The following is a 22,824-nucleotide window of genomic DNA, read 5'->3' on the forward strand; positions in this document are numbered from 1 at the left end:
TAAAATAATGGTCCTTAGACATAATGAAGAGCTTCAAGTATGAACTTTAATAAATTTTCATTTTCTCCAATTTAGAGAAAGAGTCAATGGTTTCAATTTTGTGTCCTGGAAACCAAATGGGGCAAATGGTTTTGAAACCCATGTGCCCTCCAATTATGAGGTAAAGGACCCATTGCATGTCTTGCTGGGATATTTATGTGGTTAGTCTGCTAGGTTGCAGTGCTTTAACAATAGGTCTAGATGATTTAAAACTCTGTAATGCTTTTTCCTGTAAACTATGTCTGTGTAATTCTGGAGCTGAGCAATCTCTCTATAAAATCCCTATAAAAATCAGGCAACTATCACTTTCCAGAGTCCAAAAATAAAATAAATTATATAAAATAACGATGGAAGAGAGTTTACTTAAAAATGATTTAAGGAATTAGAAATATGAGTTTTCTCTGTCAAGAATCTCCCAGGAGTAATCCAGCAACAGTTATCTTAATTTGCTGTATAAAACCATTCATAAAAGTTGAACTACTAAAATACCTTGGAAAAATCTGATGGGCAACCCCTCATCTTCTTAGCAATCATCGTTCTTGGGATTTGAAAGTGATAAGTAATCATTTCCCTATGTACACTACCCCCTCCCCCAGCCCCAAGTCAAAGTCAATTAAAAAACAGAACATACTAGCGGAGATGAAAAACATTAGTTTACATATTGATAAAGCTAAATGGGCATGTGAGGCCACCTTACACAGCCAAATAACTTTCTCACTGAGGTTAACTTTCCCTCTACGACTACCAGATCCTCCTTCTGTTCTCAGAGCCAAGTATGGTAAACTTATCACAAAGAAGAGCTGGGAGCAGTGTAGCCTGAAAAACATACCCGTACACACTCCCTGTCCTTTTCCTAAAGTTACCAATAAGATCATTTCTCTTCCCATGGGAAAAGGTGAGTGAAGTCCACCTCCCAGCACTAGAGAAAAGCGAAAAATCCCTAATCTGTAGGCTGACAGAGAGTATGGTTGCTGCTCCCAAACTTAACATCTTCAGTAAGGAAGCTAATTTCTCTCATGAAAAAGAAATTTAGATGTTTTTAGTACAGGCTGGTTTAGCAGCTACATGAACATTTAAGGTCCAGCCTCCTTTCTGTTATTCCTTCTACCAATCCTCTTCCGTATGGCTGTAGCCATCTTCCAAAATCCATATTCAGTGCAGAAGGAAAAAAAAAAAGTAAAGAAGAGTATGCCCTACGATAGTAAAGAAATTTCCTCAAATCACACACTTCTATGTTTAATTCCTTTGCCAAAACTTAGTAACATGGCTGTCCCTCGCCACCAGGGACACAGGGAACAAGTTAAAAGTGCTTATTATAAGGCAAAATGGGAAGGATGCGTTTGGGAGGTAAGTAGCCAAATCTGTCATGCCAACAAGCAGCTGTCAAGGAGTAAGGGCACGTAGCAGCCCGGCTAATCTGAACTGAAAATGCTATCAACTTCTTTTACATTAAATTCTTACTCTTACCTATTTCCAAGAGCATATAGTTTTGTAATGGTTTCAAGCTGTAAGTCAAACTCTTCATGGGACAAAAGGTACTCATTTTATTCACATGACATTTGCATCAATATCTCCATTCATGTTTTAAAGTCCACAGTGAAGAGAAAGTGAAAGGGCAGTTTATATTTCAGTAATAAAAATCTAACCAGATCTGCATACATACGGAAACTTTTTCCTTTATACTTATAAATGTTGGGCCCTTTTTTTTTTTTTTGGACCACTTTGCATTTCAACTGTATATGTCAGGTTAAGATCCAACCCTTGAACCTGAGCCAGTCCACGTTTCCATAGGGTTAAATTTAGATTTTATCCAGTCCTTGGGAAAATTCATAACTAATCACCCTATGAATTTGAGTTGAATCAAAAGAGAAGGATCCTGGAGGTTGATATGAATGAAATCCTCTAGTTCTTCCCACTTCCAGGGGACCTTATTATTACATTCATATTCTCACATTCTTTTTTGGATCGGATAAACTCTGAGCTCAGCAGACATCTTGGGACTAAGCTAACATACACTCAAAATCTAGGGAACCCCAGGAAACCTCTAAGGCTATAGAATGGCAAGAGAAGAATATTTTTTTCAAGATTAAAAAAAATGTTTATACTTGAGAGAGAGAGAGAGAAAGATAGAGAGAGAGAGCATGAAACGGGGAAGGGCAGAGAAAGAAAGGGAGACACAGAACCCTAAGCAGGCTCCAGGCTCTGAGCTGTCAGCACAGAGCCCAACATGGGGCTTGAATCTCACAAACCGCAGGACCATGACCTGAGTCAAAGTTGGATGCTTAACCAACTGAGCCACCCAGGCACCCCTGGAAAGGAACATTAAGAAAAGTTTTTTTCCAGATGCTCTCACATTATGTTAAGCCAAAGCACACACTCAACCCTCAGCCTGGGTGGCTGAATAGTATTCCTGACAAGAGAGTGCACTTTGTTTCATTCATCTGCAAACACCATATTCATGCTTCCACAGGAATCACATCTGAGCACCAAACTTCAGCGTCCAGTTTCATAATACAGCCACATCTCCTACATAACATTATGAGCCGCGGTTGGTTACCTGACATTTCAGGAGACTAATTAAATATCAGCTTCGGTTTGCAGCAAATGAACTGCGTTCCCAGCAAATGTCAATCCCCATGAAATCCGAGAAAAGGACAAAGAACAAAGGACAAAGGTGACATTTCTCTACTCAGTGTCTGGCCATGTCTAGTTCAGTGGCCCTTTGATTACCAAGCATACCTCTAAATGGTAATTGTTATTACTTTTTTATGACTCAGTCTTTCACTCAGTAGGCATGGCAGTATATTTGACTGGGATTTAAGAAATCTGAGTTACAATCCCAGTTCTTCTACCAGCTGGAGATACACCATGGATGAGTTCCTTAATCTACCTGTCTGTCTCATATTCTAAAAAAATCTAAAGGTTGCATTAGATGTCTTTTAATTTCATTTTCAGTTCAAAATTCTATGATTCTGAGTACCTTTTGAGATCTCATTCTTTGGATGATACCTAAGAGTAATGTATTTCAGCATTTCCACCTTTAAAAGAGGCAACCTTTGCCTTAAAGGAAGTGGATGTAGCACTGTTGGCAACGTGGGTTTTTGTTAATCCCACGTGTAAATCTCCATTAAGCAATAGCTCTTATTTGTTTCCAAGGTAATAGTTTTTCAATACATGTTGAAATGTGTCTTCAAAGAAAAAAATTTGTGGAGGATTTCTTAAGCACACAGTGGAAGAAATGTGATAGTGTATCCATTGGCTCCCTTCATTTTATAAACCTTAACACCCTTCCTGCTACAACACTAGGAAATTACTGCAGGCAAAAAGAAAAATACCTCCACTGAGAAATAACAAGGAGGGCTTTTTCAAGAGGACATAAAATCTGATAATCTTGGTATAAAGTTGAAAAAAATGCGGGAGTGCATAACAGCACCATCCGATGAATTTTTTTCTTGGATGAGTGGGTCTACATAACCACATACCAACGGACAAGGAGAGCAGCACATAGTAGTTTCTTTCACAAGGAAGGAGTAGGGATAAAAATACTAGATTGAACTTTATGACCAATTTTGTATGACAATATTGGAAACTTGGTATGCCTCAGCCAAATATTTCTGCTTCTTAGGTGTGGGTATCAAATGCCAATTCTCCTGGAATGTGGTACAGGGTACCAAGGATGCAGAAATATTGTTATCCTTGGTAGTAGCATGTCCTTAGCAATGATTCCGCGAGAAGTGTTAGGCTGGACCCCCACAAGGGGTCTGACCACAGCAGAACCTTCGAAAACACTAGAGGCCTTGCAAGTGGGGACTGAGGGTAAGGAATGGTGATGAAGCCATAGGGAGTAGAGAGGGAGGCTTAGGACACGGCTTAAGTTGTATCTATTGCACTAAAATTAACTAGAACCTCACGTAAACACGCTGAGGAGGAGACAAAAGTGTAATTGCAACTCTGTTCCATTTGGGAAGTAATACATTTGAATACTCCACCCAGGAGAATGGAGCACACAATGTACAAGTTATTGATAGAGAGGCAGTTAATGATATTACACTTCCCCACCCTGTGGCTCCTTTCCTCAGACTTCCTAGCCATTACCAAAGTGCTTTTCTTAGAATTTAGTCTCAGGCCCTCTGCTTTCATTCCTCCTCTTGCACCTCCAAGAGCTCTTTCCATTTACATCATTTCATCTGATTCCCTACCCACTAGAAAGCACTCTCATCTTGGCTTCTGGTCAGTCTCATAGGTACAGGTACTTCTTTCCTGATTAATTTCACCCATGTACTACTCCACTTAATATCCCATAAATGTTTATTTAGATCTTTAAATGTCTACTCCTTTGTAAATGTTCTCAGTCTTCTTTATTTGAGCGTCTTGTGTAGTTCAACAGAATTGTGAACTCTGAAAGTGAAGAGTTAATATTCTCAGGCAAGCCTGATACAAAACTGGATTCAGAGAAGAGATCATGTATGTGGAAGCCTGCTTATTGATTCATAGAATGATGCTTCACCTACCTAGGACTTGGATGTCTGGAAATCTCAAATTTCTGGGGACATAACTAACAGACACAAAATAAGATGGGAAAAAGTATGAAGAGAATCTAAGAAACCCAAATAAGTGTCATTGTATCCAAACACTATTGCTCATGAACATTTCACATGCAATGCCAAATCTGAACCCATTTCTACTTACTTTGTATAGAAATGTAACAAGTTTGAGTACCTGGTTTCCACAAATTAGAAACTTTGATCAAACATATAGGAGGATTAGGAGAAACTTAACAGAGGGCCGTGGGGGAGAAGAAGGGGGAAAATAATGGGGAAGAGGGAAGGAGGCAAACCATGAGAGACTCTTGAATGCTGAGAACAAACTGAGGACTGATGGGGGGGAGGGAAGGGGATTGATGGGCACGGAGGAGGGCAATTGTGGGGATGAGCACTGGGTGTTATCTGGAAACAAACTTGACAATAAACTATTTAAAAATAAATAAAAAAATAAAACATTAAATAAAAAGAAACTTTGACCAAAAGGATTCATACAGGTAGAAATGAGACAAGAGAGAGTTAATGTGACTACTATATAAAGACAAAATATCTAAAGAAAAGGCAGAAAAAATCAGAATGTAGTATGAGATTTCAAAAGAGCAATTTTGGGTGATTTAGTGGAGTGACAAATAGGATTTTTGACGGATTTTGTGACAATGGCTATATTAAAATTCAGAACAATATTTGATATAGAGGAACATATTTTCAACGAAAGTTAAAGGTAAATAGCTTTTAAGGTAAGTAACAAAACACAGATTTCAGTCTGGAAAAAATCATATCCAAAGGTTATTTATTTACTGATTTATTAAGGTTTATGGCTGAAAGTCATAATGTTCAGTCATCCAGAAATTCTGCTCTTTAGATGAACTTATCGCCCAAGGATTCTAGATAACTGAATTTCTGTTTAATTTTTAACTTACTCAGTGTGAGCTTAATAAACACTATTTATTATTACCTGAATGACTAATGTAAAATAAACTTCCATTGTATCTACCTAGTCTAACCTTTAGGGAAGAATATGAAATGTGAGAAATTTTATTTTTAGTTGTGACAGGGTCATAGGTTGCAGAGATAGAGGGGAACCCAGTGACTTTCTTTAACCTGGTTTTGTAAAATTTCTCAGTTTCTCTATTTGTATTCATAATGACAAGCTGCAAGTATGATACCTCTGAAGAGGGAATGAGAAACTTCAGTCCAGTGGTTTACCAAATAACAGCCATGCAGGCCATATGGTTGTGGGTGTGAAGTTGTTAAATAATAAAGCCCACGGAGACAGATCAATGATCACATGCGGGACGCCTGTCAGATTGTTTCTGGGCAGTGGAAGAGCCTTTCCAGCTCAGTCCGATAGCTACCCTGCTGTCAGGGCCACTACTCACCATGACATTGGGCAGCAGAGTGGAGGCAGACAGCAAGTAGGGCTCTAACATGACACAACCACCCAGAGAAGCCATGTCCACCAACACATAATTGGTGATGGACCCCCAGATATCATGGCTGAAGGGCACTCTCCTTTACTTAAAGGCAGTGAAGACTGTTCTTAAAACCTGGCCTAAGAATTACCATTAATTGCAACAGCCTCTGATACAAAGCAGCAACAGCCCCAGGACACTTTCACACAAGACAAGAATAACCTATGACAAACAGACAAGGGTCCATGAGATCTGGGAAGCATAGCGAAAGTGAACAGACACATTTCTTAATTATCCCTCAGTTATGGGTTGAATTATGCCCTTACCATCATCCCCCCAAGTTCATATGTTGACTTCCTGACATTCAGTACCTCAGAATGTGGCCTTATCTGGAAACAGAATCATTGCAGATGTGATTAGTTAAGGTGCAGTCATGCCGGAGTAGAGTGGGACTGTAATTCAGTGACTGGTATCCTTATAAAAAGGGGAAATTTAGAGCCTGACAGAGACGTGTACAGGGAGAATGCCATACAGTGAGGGAGGTGGAGATGGGGGGGAGGCATCTATAAGCCAGGGAAAGCCACAGACTGCCAGCAAACCAAGAGGCATAGGACAGAGGCTCCCTCACAACCTTCAGAGGAAACCAACCCTGCCGACACCTTGATCTTGGACTTTTAGCCTCCATAACTGTGAGGCAATAACTGTTGTTCATTTGAGCCACCATGTCTGTGGCACTTTGTTATGACAGCCCTAGCAAGTGAATACACTTGTTCAACCAGTTCCTTAGGAAGCATTAAAATTACCTACCAGAATACTACTGTACAGAATTTGTAATAATTGTATTCATATAACTCATGTATGAATAAATAAATGGAAGAAGGAAAAAGAAATAGGCAAACAGGTTTTAATTATTTTTTGTTTTATGTCTACATTTATATGTCTATCCATCTACTTAATCTTCCTCCATAATTAACTACATAGGAAACTGTCCACCAATCTTATCCCATATAGAGGTATCAGTCACTCTCAGCGTCCTCTCCCTGGTGCTGTGGTCCATTCCAAAAAGTGTTAAGAGGTATTTGCATTCCAGATTCTGTTGACCAATTAAATGGTGCCTCTCCTGGACCGGTGCTATAGCCACACTCCTGCTGGGGCTGCCACAGTCACATCCAGGAAACTGAACAACTGTCTCCCATGCAATCACTATGTATAGGGCTCGGGGGGAGGCAGTGGGGGACAACACATACATTAAAACCTAACTATTAAGCCGGATATTTATAAGAATATGGATATCATTTTTGTAGCCATTCATTAATGACACCTTGGACAAAAAAAGACTCTGGAGTGTAGAGCCATATCACAGGACGTCTTTTAATCTGTGATAGGTTTTATGCTTCCAAGTCTGGAAAAACCTAACTATGGCATTTAGCACCCCCCTCCCCTTACAAAGGGGCCCAGTCTCTAAGGGTCCCTACTTCCTGGACATTTGCCAAGTGAAGCCCTGTCACCTAGAAGCACAATGATCAATAAAGTCACAGATAAGTTGTTACTGTATGATTATAATCAATTATACCTCTTCCATTTTAAAGATTTTTTGAATGTTTACTTATTTTGAGAAAGAGAGAGAGAGAGAGAAAGAGAGAGAGAGCAGGGGAGGGGCAGAGAGAGAAGAGAGAGAAAATTCCAAGCAGGCTCCATGCTGCCAGCGCAGAGCCCGATGCAGGGCTTGAATTCACAAACTGTGAAATCCCGCCCTGAGTGATATCAAGAGTCAGGTATGTGAACAAGAGCGTGGATGAAACGGCTGTGGTTCTCTCTCTGCCTGGGCTACAGGTGAGGCAGTGAGTAATGGAAGCTGTGGGTGGAATTTATGGAATTTGTGCTGAGCTGCAAAATTTAAAATATTGCCATTCTCAGTTATTTATCTTTTATTCAGGGTCAATGATTCTTTAGTTTTGGGATTTTGTGACCCAGCAAGCCAGTTAGGAGATGTGTTTTTAAAAATTGATATAGAAGATAACCTGTTGATTTATCATTGTAATTATGGTGTAACATATCTATAGTTTAATTGAGTTTTATTTTTTTTAATGTTTTTTATTTATTTCTGAGAGACAGAGAGAGACATCATGAGCAGGGGAGGGTCAAAGAGAGAGGGAGACACAGAATCTGAAGCAGGCTCCAGGCTCTGAGCTGTCAGCACAGAGCCCAACGTGGGGCTTGAACCCATGAACCGTGAGATCATGACCTAAGATGAAGTCGGACACTTAACCGACTAAGCCACCCAGGTGTCCCTGTAATTGAGTTTTAATTGACATAAACTTCACATTTGATTAAGATTATAAACTTTATTAACATATGTGAAAAACTGTCACTTCAGTAAAGACAATGAATATTTCAGTAAAGATATAAATCTTTATGAATATTTCAGTAAAGATATAAATCTTTCACAAAAGTGTCCTTGTGACCCTTTGTAATTACTTCTCCCCACTCCTCACGGCCCCACTCTTGTGTGCAACCGACCACTGACCAGTCTCCTGATTCTAGAGACTAGTTTGCATTTAACAGAATTTTATATCAATGGAACTATCTCATATGTACCCTTTACTGTCTGTTTTCTCTCAGCATAATTAATTTGGCATTCGTCCATGATGATAGTTCCCAAATCAAGAGTATATGAAAGTTTCAGTCTTTTACAACTGTATCCATTCCAGTGGGTATAGTGATGTATCATTGCGTATTTGCTTTTCATTTCAATAATGGACTAATGATGTCGAAGAGCTTTTCATGTACTTATTTGCCATCCATTTACCTACTTTGGTGGGACACAACTATTTAGGGTCATAGGCCCTTCCAAGCCGAAACCACTTTGTAAGGAAAGATTCTTTGACCACAGACTGATTCTGAGATGAAGGACTGCAAGCTTAAGACACAGTTAACTGACGAAACTTCACGTTGGAGCACTGTGAATTTCTGGCACTGACGTAGGTTTAAACTATGTGTTTTGACTGATTTTACCTATGCTGTTTTAAAGAATGAGTGTTACTTTTGCGTGCTCCAGGCCGTAATCGTCTGGCCGCCTTTTATGTTGTTGAGTAGCCCTTTCCTCAAACCAGTCCTACCTTTGGAGGCCTGGCCACAAGTAGGTGGCCCAACAATAGCCTGGTGGGTTTCCAGAAAGGCCCAAGAGCCACTCATCATGATGGCGGGAGGAAACAAGACACACGGTCAGCTCATGCTGCTGCTGCCTTTACTGGGAACCTCCCGTAAAGTCCTGTCCTACTCTCCGTCAGATGAAAATAGCCAGACTCTCTGAGAAGCTACAGTTGTTGGCGAAATCTGCTTCCCTACTGTACCACAACCCTTTCTCCACAAGATGCTAAAACAGGAGTCAGATCCATTCCTTCCAGTTACGTAGGGATTCTTCCCCTTCCCGTAACTGGGTCCTGGGAGGCCAGAAGCCAAATGAAGACTTGCCTGTGGTTTTGTACATACTCTGTAAATTGTATCTCTGTATACATGACCTACTATCTAGAGAAAATGAACATGTTTTATTTTAAAATTAGTCTTTCATCAAGTTACTACAGGCCAGTCAACTAATTAGTTTGGGTTTTAAAATTCTTCTTGGGGCGCCTGGTGGCTCAGTCAGTTAAGCATCTGACTTTGGCTCAGGTCACGATCTCACGGTTTGTGGGTTCGAGCCCCGCGTCGGGCTCTGTGCTGACTGCCAGCTCAGAGCCTGGAGCCTGCTTCAGAGTCTGTATCTCCTTCTCTCTCTGACCCTCCCTGCTCACGCTGTCTCTGTCTCTCTCTCAGAAATAAATATTAAAAAAATTTTTAATAAAAAATTTTAAAAAATTCTTCTGTGAGGTCTGTATACTAGGTAGTGTCTCACACTCCTCCCAGCTCTAAATGCCCCACATTTGTAAACATCAATTTATGGATGTATAAAACTTGTCATTGTTCACTGCTCAAGGCCTAGCTGTTAGTTTTTTCCCCTCTCCCTTCCTATGTAATGGAAACATTGCGGACAGAAATTAAACAGTATTAGGAGTGTTAATTTTTTTAAACTTGTCAGAACATGATCTGTGATGTATGTTTTTCGGTGTTTAAATTTCTCAAGAAATTTCAGTTGGCACTGTTGTATTAACATTGTTATATACAGATTATTATATTATTTCTATTTTGAATTACTCATGTTTACTATTTCCCATCTTCTCATATAAGGAAAATTTGCTCTGACGAGAGACAGAGGATTTAGAAGTGAAGGGGGTGGCAACCAGCCATTGGCTCCAAGAACTTGTGGAAACATTTTTCTTCTAAAACGGAAAGTTGGAATCACTTTAATTACTGTAAGAGGGCTATCATTTTGGCAGAAATCAATAGTGCTATAAATATTCTAGTACTTAAAACTAGAACAGAAAGTCTATGAATTTTATCAATCAAATGTTTTAAATAATCAAATAGCTTTATGGGGCGCCTGAGTGGCTTAGTCGGTTAAGCGTCCGACTTTCGCTTAGGTCATGATCTCACGGTTCGTGGGTTCGAGCCCCGCGTCGGGCTCTGTGCTGACTGCCAGCTCAGAGCCTGGAGCCTGTTTCAGTCTGTGACTCCCTCTCTCTCTGACCCTCCCCTGCTCACGCTGTCTCTCTCTCTCTCTCCTAGAAATAAATAAAACATTAAAAAAATAATAAATAAATAATCAAATAGCTTTACAAAACTTAACAAAAAAGCCTTCACATATCACCACCATTTTCAACTCCATGAAGGCAATACTGTATTTTCCATTTTTTACCTAATTTATCTAATTGATTTATCTCCATATTGCAAAATGATATGCTTCTTTATTGTATACTTCTTAAATTTTTTTTAATGTACAGTGATTAGTTTTCCTTTTGTACACATTCTATTTTCACTGGAAGTAATACTTGTCTTATTTTTATTTGCTATCTTTTCTAAGTATTTATTACTTCTTTAACCTCCAACTCTCCTTTAGTTATATAAATCTCTCACTATGTCCAAACACTTGAGATAATCTATCAGTTTTGTCTTCTTGAGCATGTTTCTCTCAGAGTTTTTGGACTTGCTTCAGTCTGGACTGTTTTTCCTTAGTCCTCCTGTGCAGGGTCATTGTGGGGGGGGGGGTCTCCTCTCGCCATCGTCCGGGGGTTACCTTCCTCTCCCCTCCTATCCTCAACCTGCTGTTTCCTGGATTCCATATCTTGTCCCCACTCCTCTGGCATGGTGTGGCCATGGAAGCTTCTTTAAATAGAAAGCATGGGAGATAACCTCTTGAGCCTGCTGTTTATCCCGTCTGACCACTGAACTGGTAACTCTGGGCTTAAACTTTCAGTTTGGAGATGTACTTCTTTCAGAATTTTGAAGACATGAATCCATTATCTCCAATGTTCCAGAGTTGCTGTTAAGAAATGTCTTCTCAGTTTTTATTTAAGTTTATTTATTTTGAGAGAGAGAGTGAGTGGGGGAGGGGGCAGAGATAGAGAGAGAGAATCCTAAGCAGGCTCCACGCTGTGAGCACAGAGCTGAACTCAGGGCTCAAACTCACACCGTGAGATCATGACCTAAGCCAAAATCCACAGTCAGATGCTCAATCAACTGAGCCACCCAGGCACTCCATCTTCTCACTTTTAAAAATCATTTTTCTTCCTTGTTATGACAATCTTTTCCTTTTCTCTTTGGAAGCTTGTTTTTCTGAAGTTTTGCTCCACTTTTATATATTGTGCTGGGCTCTTGCTGTGTCCTTCTATCTGCAAATTCCTATCTTTCTATCTTCTGAAGTTTTCTTGAATTATTTTTAAATGTTTCTCCCTCCCCTCGCCTTCCATTTCCTCTTTCTCTTTTTTCTAGAAGCCCAAAGACCTGGATGTTTTCTAGCTACCTTATTTTCTTGCTATTTTTCATCTATTTCTCTGTCCTACTTTCTGTAAGATTTTCTTAATCTTATTTTCTAAGCTTTCTATCGAATTTTTAAATTTTCTGAAATGATCTATTACATATTATTCCAGAAACTGTTTTCATTGAATAGTTTCATGGACATGATATCTTCCTTTCTCTCTTATAGAAGAGACATTAATTAATACAGATTTTTTTCTATAGAAATTAATATAGATTAATTTGTTTCCTTTCTGGTTTTGATCCTTTCTTTCATCTGTTTATCTTTATGCCATACTATTCTTTTGTTCCTATTTCTTCATTTTGGCTTCTATCTTTTAAATTTGCATGTTCCCTTACATGCTTGGTGGTTCTTGGCTGTCCACTCACATTGGAAAGTAGAGCACTAAAAAGTTGACTGAAGCTGCGGGCTTGCTGGAGAGCTTGTTGGCCATGAGCTTCACCAAAGACTGAGATCTGATTGGGTTTGTTGTTGTTGGCAAGCACCAGTATCAGTGTCTTTAATTTTCTTCTTTGAGCTGATCAGGCACCATAGAGAAATATTTTACTGGATGCTGTGGTGCATCCCTTTTTCCAGGGCCAATGCCCCCACCCCTGACTTGCTGTGTGTACCAGCCACTGAGAACTTAGAGCTTCATTATTCACTTAGGGTTGCCCTGTGCCACAGGAAACTGCCTCATCTAAGGTTATGCCCCAACCAAAGTGTCAAACCTTGGTAAATGACTGGCTGTGGCACAAACACAAATTTCTGACTCCTTTCCCCAATTTGGGACACTTCTGAAGAGATATCCCAGCAACAGAATTGCCTATAAGATTGGCTGAGTCTTCAGTAGCAAATATGCAGAGCTTTTACAACCTCTGTCCAATCCTGCCTTCTTCACTTTCTTACAGTTTTATCTCACGATTACCTTCCTCAATGCACCTTCTGCATCCAAATATCTCAGAGTTTGTTCCCAGGGAATTCAATCTAAAACAATATCTTCTAAAAAATAAAATAAAACAAAACAAGTATCTCCTAATCTCCTTCTTGGGGACAATAACTTTGGCTGCCAGGGATCTCGGCTTCCAATGGAGAGAAAAGCTGAAGTCCCAAAATTTGATAGGCAAAACTTTACTTAATAAAGCATTTATTTATTTTCACCTTCGACTGAGCTATTATTTCCTGCCTGATCCACATCTATCTTTTTTATCATCTCCAGAGAATAAATTTTCCTTTTTTACTAAGACACCAAACAGACAATTGCATAGTGTGTGTGTGCGTGTGTGTGTGTGTGTGTGTGTGTGTATGTGTATGTGTCTGTGCGCAAATGTTCCATCTAGATGGTGGGCTTTACTTTTCAGACAGACTTTTGAATGATCCTTCAGCCCATCTTTAAAAGCATGTGTGTGTGGCACACCCAACAGCACAAGAAACAGCATGTATATCATGTTTACCTGATGAAATTTTGTAAATAAACTTTACTATATTTTTTGCTTTGTTGGGATTAACCTTTACTGTATTATATGCCTTTCTTCTTTGTTTTTCTAAAATCACTTAGGCCCTGTGACTTGAGTAGTTTCCCAGAAGCTATTTAATCTCTTGAGGCATATTGCTTACATTATGGGTTAAATTATGTCCCCTCCAAAATGCACACATTATAGTCCTAACCTCCAGTACCTCAGAATGAGACCTTATTTGAAAATCAGATCATTGCAGATGTAATTAGGTAAGATGACGTCATACTAGAATACAGTGGGCCCCTAACACAATAGTGGTGTCCTTAAAAAAGGAGGAAATTTGGACACACACGCACACACACCCCCCCCCCCACAACGTGAAGATGAAAGTAGGGAGCAGGAATGCCAACGATGGCCAGCCAACCACCAGAAGCCCTCCCAAGAAACCGCCCCCAGCAGCACCTCTGGCCCCCTGGGCTGTGGGGCGATACATTTCCACTGCTGAAGTCACCAGCTTGTGAAGCTGTGTTTCGGCAGCCCTAGCACACGAACACGTTTACCCGCTAGAGTGCCTGAAGGAGTAACCTCGTGCCCCAGCCAGGGAGTACTTAGTAACGCGCAGGGGTCTCAAAGGTGCTGACAACCAAGTGAACGACCTGGTTATAGAGTCACCCGGACACTACTGGGTAGAAGCTCTTCCCTTGCTCGATGGTAGTACATACGTCTCTAGCCCTTGAGGAACTAACAAAAAACAAACAGAAAACAGTGTTTCCACACCTAAAGTTTTCCTGAATATTATAATTATTTTTTTCACTATTTAAAAATTGTGGTAAAACACACGTACCATACAATTTACCATCTTAGGGCATGGGGGAGGGCACTTGTGGGGATGAGCACTGGGTGTTATATGGAAACCAACTTGTCAATAAACTATGAAAGAAAAAAATTACCATCTTAACTATTTTTAAGTTTACAGTTCCGTAGCCAGGTAAGTACATTCACGCTGTTATGTAGCCAGTCTCCTGAATTCTTCCATCTTGCCAAACTGAAAGTATCCGTCAAACAACTCCCCAGCTTGGCAACTAGCATTCTACTTTCTGTCTCTATGAATTTGACTACTCCAGGGACCTCATATAAGTGGAATTCTACAATATTTGTCTTTTTGTGGCTGGAATATTTCATTTTGCATACTGTCTTGAGGTTCATCCATATTGTAGCATGTGTCAGGATTCCGTTGATTTTTTAAAGTGGAATAACATTTCATTGTATGTACATGTCACATTTCGTTTATCCGTTCATCTGTTCACACACCTGGGTTGCTTCTGCCTTTTGGTTTTGGTGAATAATGCTGCTGCGAATATGAACATGGATGTACAATATAATCCTTTCTAATTAATGTTGCTCAGACCCTTCCTCAAAGGTCTCCAAATGTCTTCCCTTTGGTGTTTCATTGAAATTTTCTTTCTTTGCTTTCTTCTCACAATTTCTCTGTGGCTCTGTAGTTGCATTCACAGGCTCAAGAGGGATAGTAAAGCCATGAAGCCTCAGTAGTTAGCAGGGTTTAGCTAAGCCTCACAGGGACTTGTGCTCAGAGTAATCCAGGGCTTTGGAGATTAAGGGATCTGGTCCATATAAATTAATAGGATTTCAGCCATTTTATGGATAATGTTTTATATGGCTGACCTTAGAAAGTTAACCACAGGGGTGCCTGGGTGGCTTAGTCGGTTAAGCATCTGACTTTGGCTCAGGTCATGATCTCATGGTACCTGAGTTTGAGCCCCACATCAGGCTCTGTGCTGACAGCTGAGAGCCTGGGGGCCTGCTTCGGATTCTGTGTGTGGGTGTGTGTGTGTGTGGGTGTGTGTCTCTGCCCCTACCCCGCTTGTGCTTTGTCTCTCTCTCTCTCAAAAATAAATCTTTAAAAAAAAAAAAAAAGAAGTTAACCACAGTTTGTATTGAATTTTCTGTAGCGATGTACTAAGTAAATATTTGGGATATGATTTGTATTGATCTGTATTTTAGGGCTGCGACTTGTCATTAATTTGTAACTTAGTAGTATTTGTAGAAACAAAATGTTTTAGAAATAATTTTAGCTACATAATAACAAAATAGTATGGGCATGGGATTGAATGCTGCCTACAAGTCTACAGTAATTTAAAAATAAGTACAATATTTTAGGCATTGAATATAATAAGAACAGTTACCTCTTAATACATGCTTTAAATATTCTGCCATATTATACTCATAATAAAACTATGAAGTGAGTACGATCACTCCAAACCCCTTGGCGGGGAGATCTAGTCTTAGAGAGAGTACATAGCCTACCAAATCACACAGATGGTCTTTATGCGAATCAACACAGTCTGATTCTGGTGTTGGTGCTCTTACCGCCATGGTAGAGAAAAAGGCGGGAAAACTCTAGGCGAAAGAGGGAGGAGGTCTTGGCATTATAGGATGGAAAGGCAACCCCTTCATAAAGTTTTTCATGTTAACCTTTAACTTCATTCACTAACATGAAAAAAAAATACATCTTTCAAAAAGAATTTTAAAATTCTTTACATGTGCTAGAGTTACTACAGTGTAAGTTAGTGTTCATTTTCCAAGGACAATGGAATACCTTCCTGATCTGTTACTATATATTGCTGTTATTTAACATGCAATGTGGCCTCTCTACACAAGCAGAAGCATCACACATGGATATGAAAGACAACTGGAATCACAACAAGATATTTAATTCAGGTTTTATACAGATCTTTGATCTTTAAAACACAAATCTATTTCCTTCATTACATTCTTAAAACCCCATGTCCAAAAACCATGGTTGTAAGTTCTGCCAAAAAAGTCCTTTCAATCTCGATGCTTTCTAACAGAACCTAGTTTATGTGACTACATGTCTAGATGAGGTGTCGTTCTAACTAAAATTTGGTAGAATCGTAACTGAGAAAAGCTTAAATTGAGATTTCTGCAGTGTAGGACTCAAGGTCAGGACGATCTTAGAAAAGAATGTTTTTAAAGGGCTTAATTTCAGGAACTGATTTGCCAATTCCTTTGTTACGAGTGCCACTCCCCGAAGAAAACAGGGTGAAAATGATCTGAATCCGAGGAAGAAGGGGGAATGCTCTTGGAAAGCTAATGGGTTTTAAAAGCTTCATCGTCTTCATCTCTGAGTACCCTGCCTGGCAGCATTAGGCAACTGGAAGATGAAAAGTGCTCTCTGAGAGCAGTTTTAATGTTATTAACCTCCTCACATTGAATTGAGGTTTCTTATAAAGAAAAAAGTGCTGAAGAAAACCTCAACTCTGATGTGTAGTGATAGTGTAGGAACTTGGGAGAGTGATGTAACTGGAAGCAGATCAGCAGTGAAATGGCCACCACCTGTCCTCACTGAGTTCAACAGCCATAACAGAGGAGGGAGAAGAGATGTCTCAAGGTCGGCTGACAGGAGACTGACTCCTCAGAATTCATTTGACTAATTCCAACTCAGAGCAGTAATTGTGCCACCGTGAACCACTGCTGGTACCTTTTGTCGTGTGAGGGAAATCAGGTCCGCTAAGACACTAGAAGCAAAGGTCTCTTCTCAATATATTGAGTCATATTCCAACATGTTAGAGGAAAGAATGTTTACTTTCTTTTTTTATTTTAAAAAAATTTTAATGTTTTCTATTTATTTCTGAGAAAGAGAGAGACAGTGTGAGCAGGGGAAGGTCAGAGAGAGAGGGAGACACAGAATTGGAAGCAGGCTCCAGGCTCTGAGCTAGCTGTCAGCACAGAGCCCAATACGGGGCTCGAACCTGCGAGCCGCGAGATCATGACCTGAGCCGAAGTTGGACGCTCAACCGACTGAGCCACTCAGGCGCCCCAGAATGTTTACTTTCATAAAAACCACACCCGATAAGTATCTTTAATGAATACTTATGATGAGGACATCCTTTATCCGTATTCTTCATGAACATTGGCTTTTGTAGCTTGAGTAGGCTAGAGCGGTGCGGAGAATCTCTGGGTGGAATGTGGCAGTCGTAGGTGCATATAAGGGCTTTTTTAGACCCACCTCAAGAAATTGTCTCAGGATTCCCAGAGTACCTTCTAGGTACCTTGTAGGCCTGACTCCCTAAAATTCATTAACTTTCCTTTAAACTATTAGCCCCAGGGGTGCCTGGGTGCCTCAGTTTGTTAAGTGCCAACTTTGGCTCAGGTCATGATCTAACCATTGGTGGGTTTGAGCTCCACATCAGACTCTGTGCTCTGCATCAGAGCCTGGAGGCTGCTTCAGATTCTGTGTCTCCCTCTCTCTCTGCTCCTCCCCCAATCACACTCTGTCTCTCTCTCTGTCTCCGTCTCTCTCTCTCTCTCTCTCTCAAAAATAAATAAATATTAAACAAAAACTTTTAAATAATGTAAAAACTATTAGCCCCAAGCAGCAAATCTTTCTTGTTTCCCAAAGCCTGGTTAAAGCAGTTTAAACTTTTTACAAAGAATTAAAAGAGGCTGAAAAAGCCATATTTAAAGATAAACATCTTAATGTGAGATATGGCTAGGCAAGTCCAATGCAGGCATAATGGGCATACAGTCTTCACTTGGATTTTTGATTCCCTGACTATCTCCTATTTTTTGCCACTTTATGGGAATTTGGATGTCTTTCCATCTTGCTCTTTCCCAGAAAAAATAGTAAAATGCCCATTTGAAACTTAAATCCAATAAAACAACACACAAAGACCCACAGTGTCTTGGTTCAAACCTCTAAGACCCCCACAGGTCTCTGTCACTCAGTTTCAGATTCCAACCAGGTTCTAGTTGCAGGAGGTCAAGGTTGATGCCCTGGAGCCTCAGGGAAAGATCTGACAATCACCAGCTCAGTGACCTCCAGTGAACTCTATAGTGTTTACGCAGGTTAATCCTCCCTCCCTGCATAGTGGTTACCCCAGTACTATCATTGAACAGTTATAATTTCAAATTACCTCAAAACATGTAGTGATAATAACATATGAACAAGAAAATGTGCCCTCACACCATAAAAGGGTACTTTTCTCCAAGCAAGGAGTAGCAACTGTGACATTCTTGTTAAATTTTTCAAAATACATAACTAGAACACAAATTTTTTTAATCTAAAACCACCCAAATGAAACTCAAAAGACTAAATGAATTTAACACAGTAAATGAAAATTAAATGGCCATCGAAAAACACTAAAAGATTTTAGACTTTTGTTTTTGCCAAGGGTTTTTCACTTTCTTAAAGTGATAAATTGTAAAGACAGACAGGATAATAGTATTTTTCATTAGAAACATTTTTGTATATATTTTCATTAGATTCTATCTCTCTTTAAGTTTTCATTTAAATTCCAGTTAGTTAACACACACTATGATATTAATTTCAGGTGTATAATACAGCGATTCAACAATACCATACGACACCCAGTGCTCATCACAAATGCCCTCCTTAACCCCCATCACCTATTTTACCCATCCCGCCACCCACCTGGCCTCCAGTAGCCATCAGTTCCTTTTCTGTAGTTAATACTCTATTTCTAGGTTTGTCTCGCTCTTTCTTTCAGGTTGGCATTTTTAAAAGCAAAAANGCCCCCCCCTCCCCACCTCCCCTCTGGTACCATCAGTTTGTTCTCTACAGTTAAGGGAATTCTTTCTTACCTAAAATGCTGATCACCAGAATTCTCCATGGGAAAGAAATCATGACAGAATAATCTCTATTATTAAATCTTAAAAGTTTTGTTGATTTAGCATTCCATGAAATAAAAATTGTAGGTAAAATTCCAAAACCAAAAAGTACTAGCCTGGCTGAAATTCATTATGAGATAGGCTTTGTTATGAAAGTTATTTCTGAGTTTAAACGGATGTGTGGCCTAATAAGAAGTATAGTTTGGGTTTCTGTTCCTGGTTCCTAACACAGCTACTAAAATTTTATTATTTCCTGAGTAACAGGGATGATAAGAATATCTTTCTTTCTAATATTTGGTTTTTGCTCTGATTTCTGACCTAGAGCTCCTAAAGCCTTTGGAATTTCCTGGGTGATCAAAATGTCTTTTATTTTAATGAAGTGACTCTTGTTAGGGTCCTACATAGCCAAAGGACAGGAAGCGCATAAAATCACTTAGCGCACTGACAGCATTCCGAGAACTAAGAGCAAACTGAAGCCTGCTGTACGACACTACTGGATGTGAAGTGAAGCAGGAACTTAGCAAGCCAGTGGGAACCTGAGTGTCTAGACACGTCAGAAACCCCACAGCTGGCTCTGGGGATGTCCCATAGATTCCCACACTCTGTCTTGCTTCTCTATCAGCATCAGCTGTTCTCTAATACTGTCAGCAAGGACTAGCATAACACTTTTCTCTGACTCAATAGCATTCACATATTTTTTGTAAAGTTGTTACGTTTCCAGGGTGGCCCCGTAGGGGCTGCCATAGTGAGTTAGAGGAAGTTGAAAGAGGGATTGGGGCACCCTACCCTTGATACAACCAGAGGAGTTTTATGTTTACTCATCCCACATACGGGGATTGTGAGTCAACTTTCATTAGAAGGACAATTGTTGCTGGGGAAAAAAGTCTGAAAACTTTTTAAGCTACCTCTGCTTATTTATAGTTTCTATTTTCTTACCCTTTTCTTTTTAATAGTCTCACATGGCTAAATCAAATCCTTCACCCATGGACATGACCTCCCAGATTTCACTTCAGGATTTTACTCTAAACATATTTTTGGTTTCTGTATCCACTGCAGAAACTTCATACTCTTGACATTTTTTTTAATTTACATTTTTGAAAGAAGAACTGTGGTGGACACAGTCATTTTTCCCCCTTCCCTTTCATTTCTTTTAAATTCTTTTCTCTAGTCCCATGAGCTGTAATTGTAGAGTGTATTCATAGGGCAAATCTTGGCTATCTTGAAACACCTCACGGGTCTGTGTGTGCTTTCTAACATTGGATCATATCTTAGTACGATTCAGTGTACAGGACAATTATTTTCTCTTAATGCAGTATATTATACCTAGGGGGGAAAGGCAAAACAATGCGCATCAAAAAGTGTTCAGCATAGTTAAAATAATATTACAGAATCTTTACCAGAGATTTTTCATTAGAAAATGTTACTGATCTATTCAAAAGTGATTCTACAACTGTAAACTGTGTTTCTAAAAGTGTTACAAGCTTTCTTATCTTAATTTTTTTGGAAAAATTATTAATAAATGAAATCAATTATTTTTAACAAAGAAAAAATTAGAATATACTAAAGCTAATTTGAACACTAATATGAATGGGATTTATTCTTCTACATAGTAAAATAACAGGACTGTTTTTAGAGACAAAAAGATAATTTGAAGTCCCTAGGAGACTTCAATTTAGTACAACACAGGTTACCATAGAAATCAAAGGTTCTGAATAAATTATTCATAAAAGATCCTAGTTACCTCATTCCCACTATTGTATAATCTGAGGAGTTATTGCCCCATGGATTCCTGGGACTACAATGGATTTCAGGGAATGCACAATCCACCTAAAGTAGTATGATTTTAGTCATGCATTAATGTGTATTCTTTTCCTAGAGGAATACTGTAGAGTTTTTAACAATTCTCAAGGGAGTCCATAATTGAAGTAAAATTCAAAATAACCTCTTTTACTCTTTCATCATTACTCAATTAAGTGTATGTGTGTATACATACACTTAAATATATATATGTACATATATATATAGTCTTTAATAGTCTTTAAGACAATTTAGGTTGGAGTCTCTGTAATTGGCAACCCAAACCCACCACCGACTCAATTTATCAACCCTATGTTCTTATCCTCAATAACTTGGCTTTGTTTTTTTGCAGAGAGGCCCAAAGCTTGATAAGGCCAAGATAAGTTGTCTATGATTTGTTGTCTTTCATTATAACAGATTATATAAGGAGAAAAACACCAACCTTGTTTAGTATTAAGCGTCCATCATTTGATTTTCTTCTCATCAGCATTTTGCCTTTTTTTTTTTTTCCCTGTCATAATAACTGTGGCTGCTTCCTCTCCTCGGTGGTGGTGGTTGCTTACTTGNGCAGACTTAACGTTACTCCTTCCTGGAAAGTAAAAGAGGTCATTTTGTTTTTGTTTTTGTTTTTTTTTAACCTTCCTTCTCTAGGGCATTTTTCTATATATCATCATTTCTCTGTTCTGGCTTCTTGCCCTAGCAAGGGTTCTGAAATTCAACTCTGTTGAAAAATCTTGGGTTCCTCACTAAGGCTTCTTGGGAGATATAGAAAAGTCATTCCCAGGAATTATATGAATAAAACACTGGATAGTGCCTCTTGATGACACCATATAAACCAGCTATCTGAGAACACTCCTAACTTGGCTGGACTTAGCACACCTCCTCCCTCTGTAGACATTTTTTTTCTTATTATACTTAATTATGAGAAATTGTGTACATTCTGCAAAATAGATGGAATAGGCATGTGGTCATATGTTAGTAACAGCAGACTAACCTTCCTGATGAAAGAACTAGAAAAAGCCAGATAAATTACGCAACCTAGTTTTTAAAGGTATTATCGAACTGTGGAAGCAAAAGGAAATTAACTGAAAGAGAGAAATAAATCCATTACAAAGTAAACTGATGACAGTCACATGTTTTTTCTCTGAGAATGCTTGAAAATTCTGAGCATTGGCTGAAGATAGACTTGAAAATGCAAAGAGGGCCTTTTCAGGAGGAAAGGGGACAGGCAAAGCTTTTAGTGGTTACGTGTGGTTGGAGTGATACATTGGAGACACAAGGGGTTCCACTGAACAGCAAATTTTTCCCATGGGCCATTTTCTGATTTCTAGGTCTGTATAGGAGGCTCGCTGAGAAGGAATACAAAACATCTCTAAAAGGCAGAATGGGATCTTGCGTAGTTTTATTGCCTAAAAAACAATAGCTAGAATCCCATAAGCTCCTTGACAATATGTAGAGCTATGTAAGGTAAAGATCTAAAAAGATCACCTGAGAAACCTCTGAAGGCAGAAATAAATCTACAGAGTTTCAAGATTAAGGAGGCAAGCATCTCATCTCAATTAAAATCCCAGAAGGACACTTTAACATAGATATGAATCAGACCTAGAATGAGTCTTATTAAAATGGCAATTCAGGCATGATTCAGCACAATCCTTGACTGAATCCTTGTTCATCCCTCCTCCTTCTTTTCCTGAAAAAAGAAATATGGAAATCTCTCTGGTGAGAGAACATATTAAGAACTCTTACAATTAGTAAGAAAAACATATATATCCCCAAAATATTGAAAAAATACTTCAATATATATGTCATAAAAGTGGATATCCAAATAGCTAGTAAACATATAATGCCCAAATTCATTGTTATCAGGGAATTGCACATTTAAACCATGTGATATAACAATATTCCTGCCAGAAATAAGAAATGAAAAAGATGGAAAATACTGAATGTTAGCAAAGATGTGGATAAATTAGAACACTTAAACAACACAGATGTGCATATAAATTAGTATAATTGGTTTG

The sequence above is a fragment of the Crocuta crocuta genome, unplaced genomic scaffold (genome assembly GCF_008692635.1).
Source record: "Crocuta crocuta isolate KB4526 unplaced genomic scaffold, BGI_CrCroc_1.0 scaffold141, whole genome shotgun sequence".
NCBI lineage: Eukaryota > Metazoa > Chordata > Mammalia > Carnivora > Hyaenidae > Crocuta > Crocuta crocuta.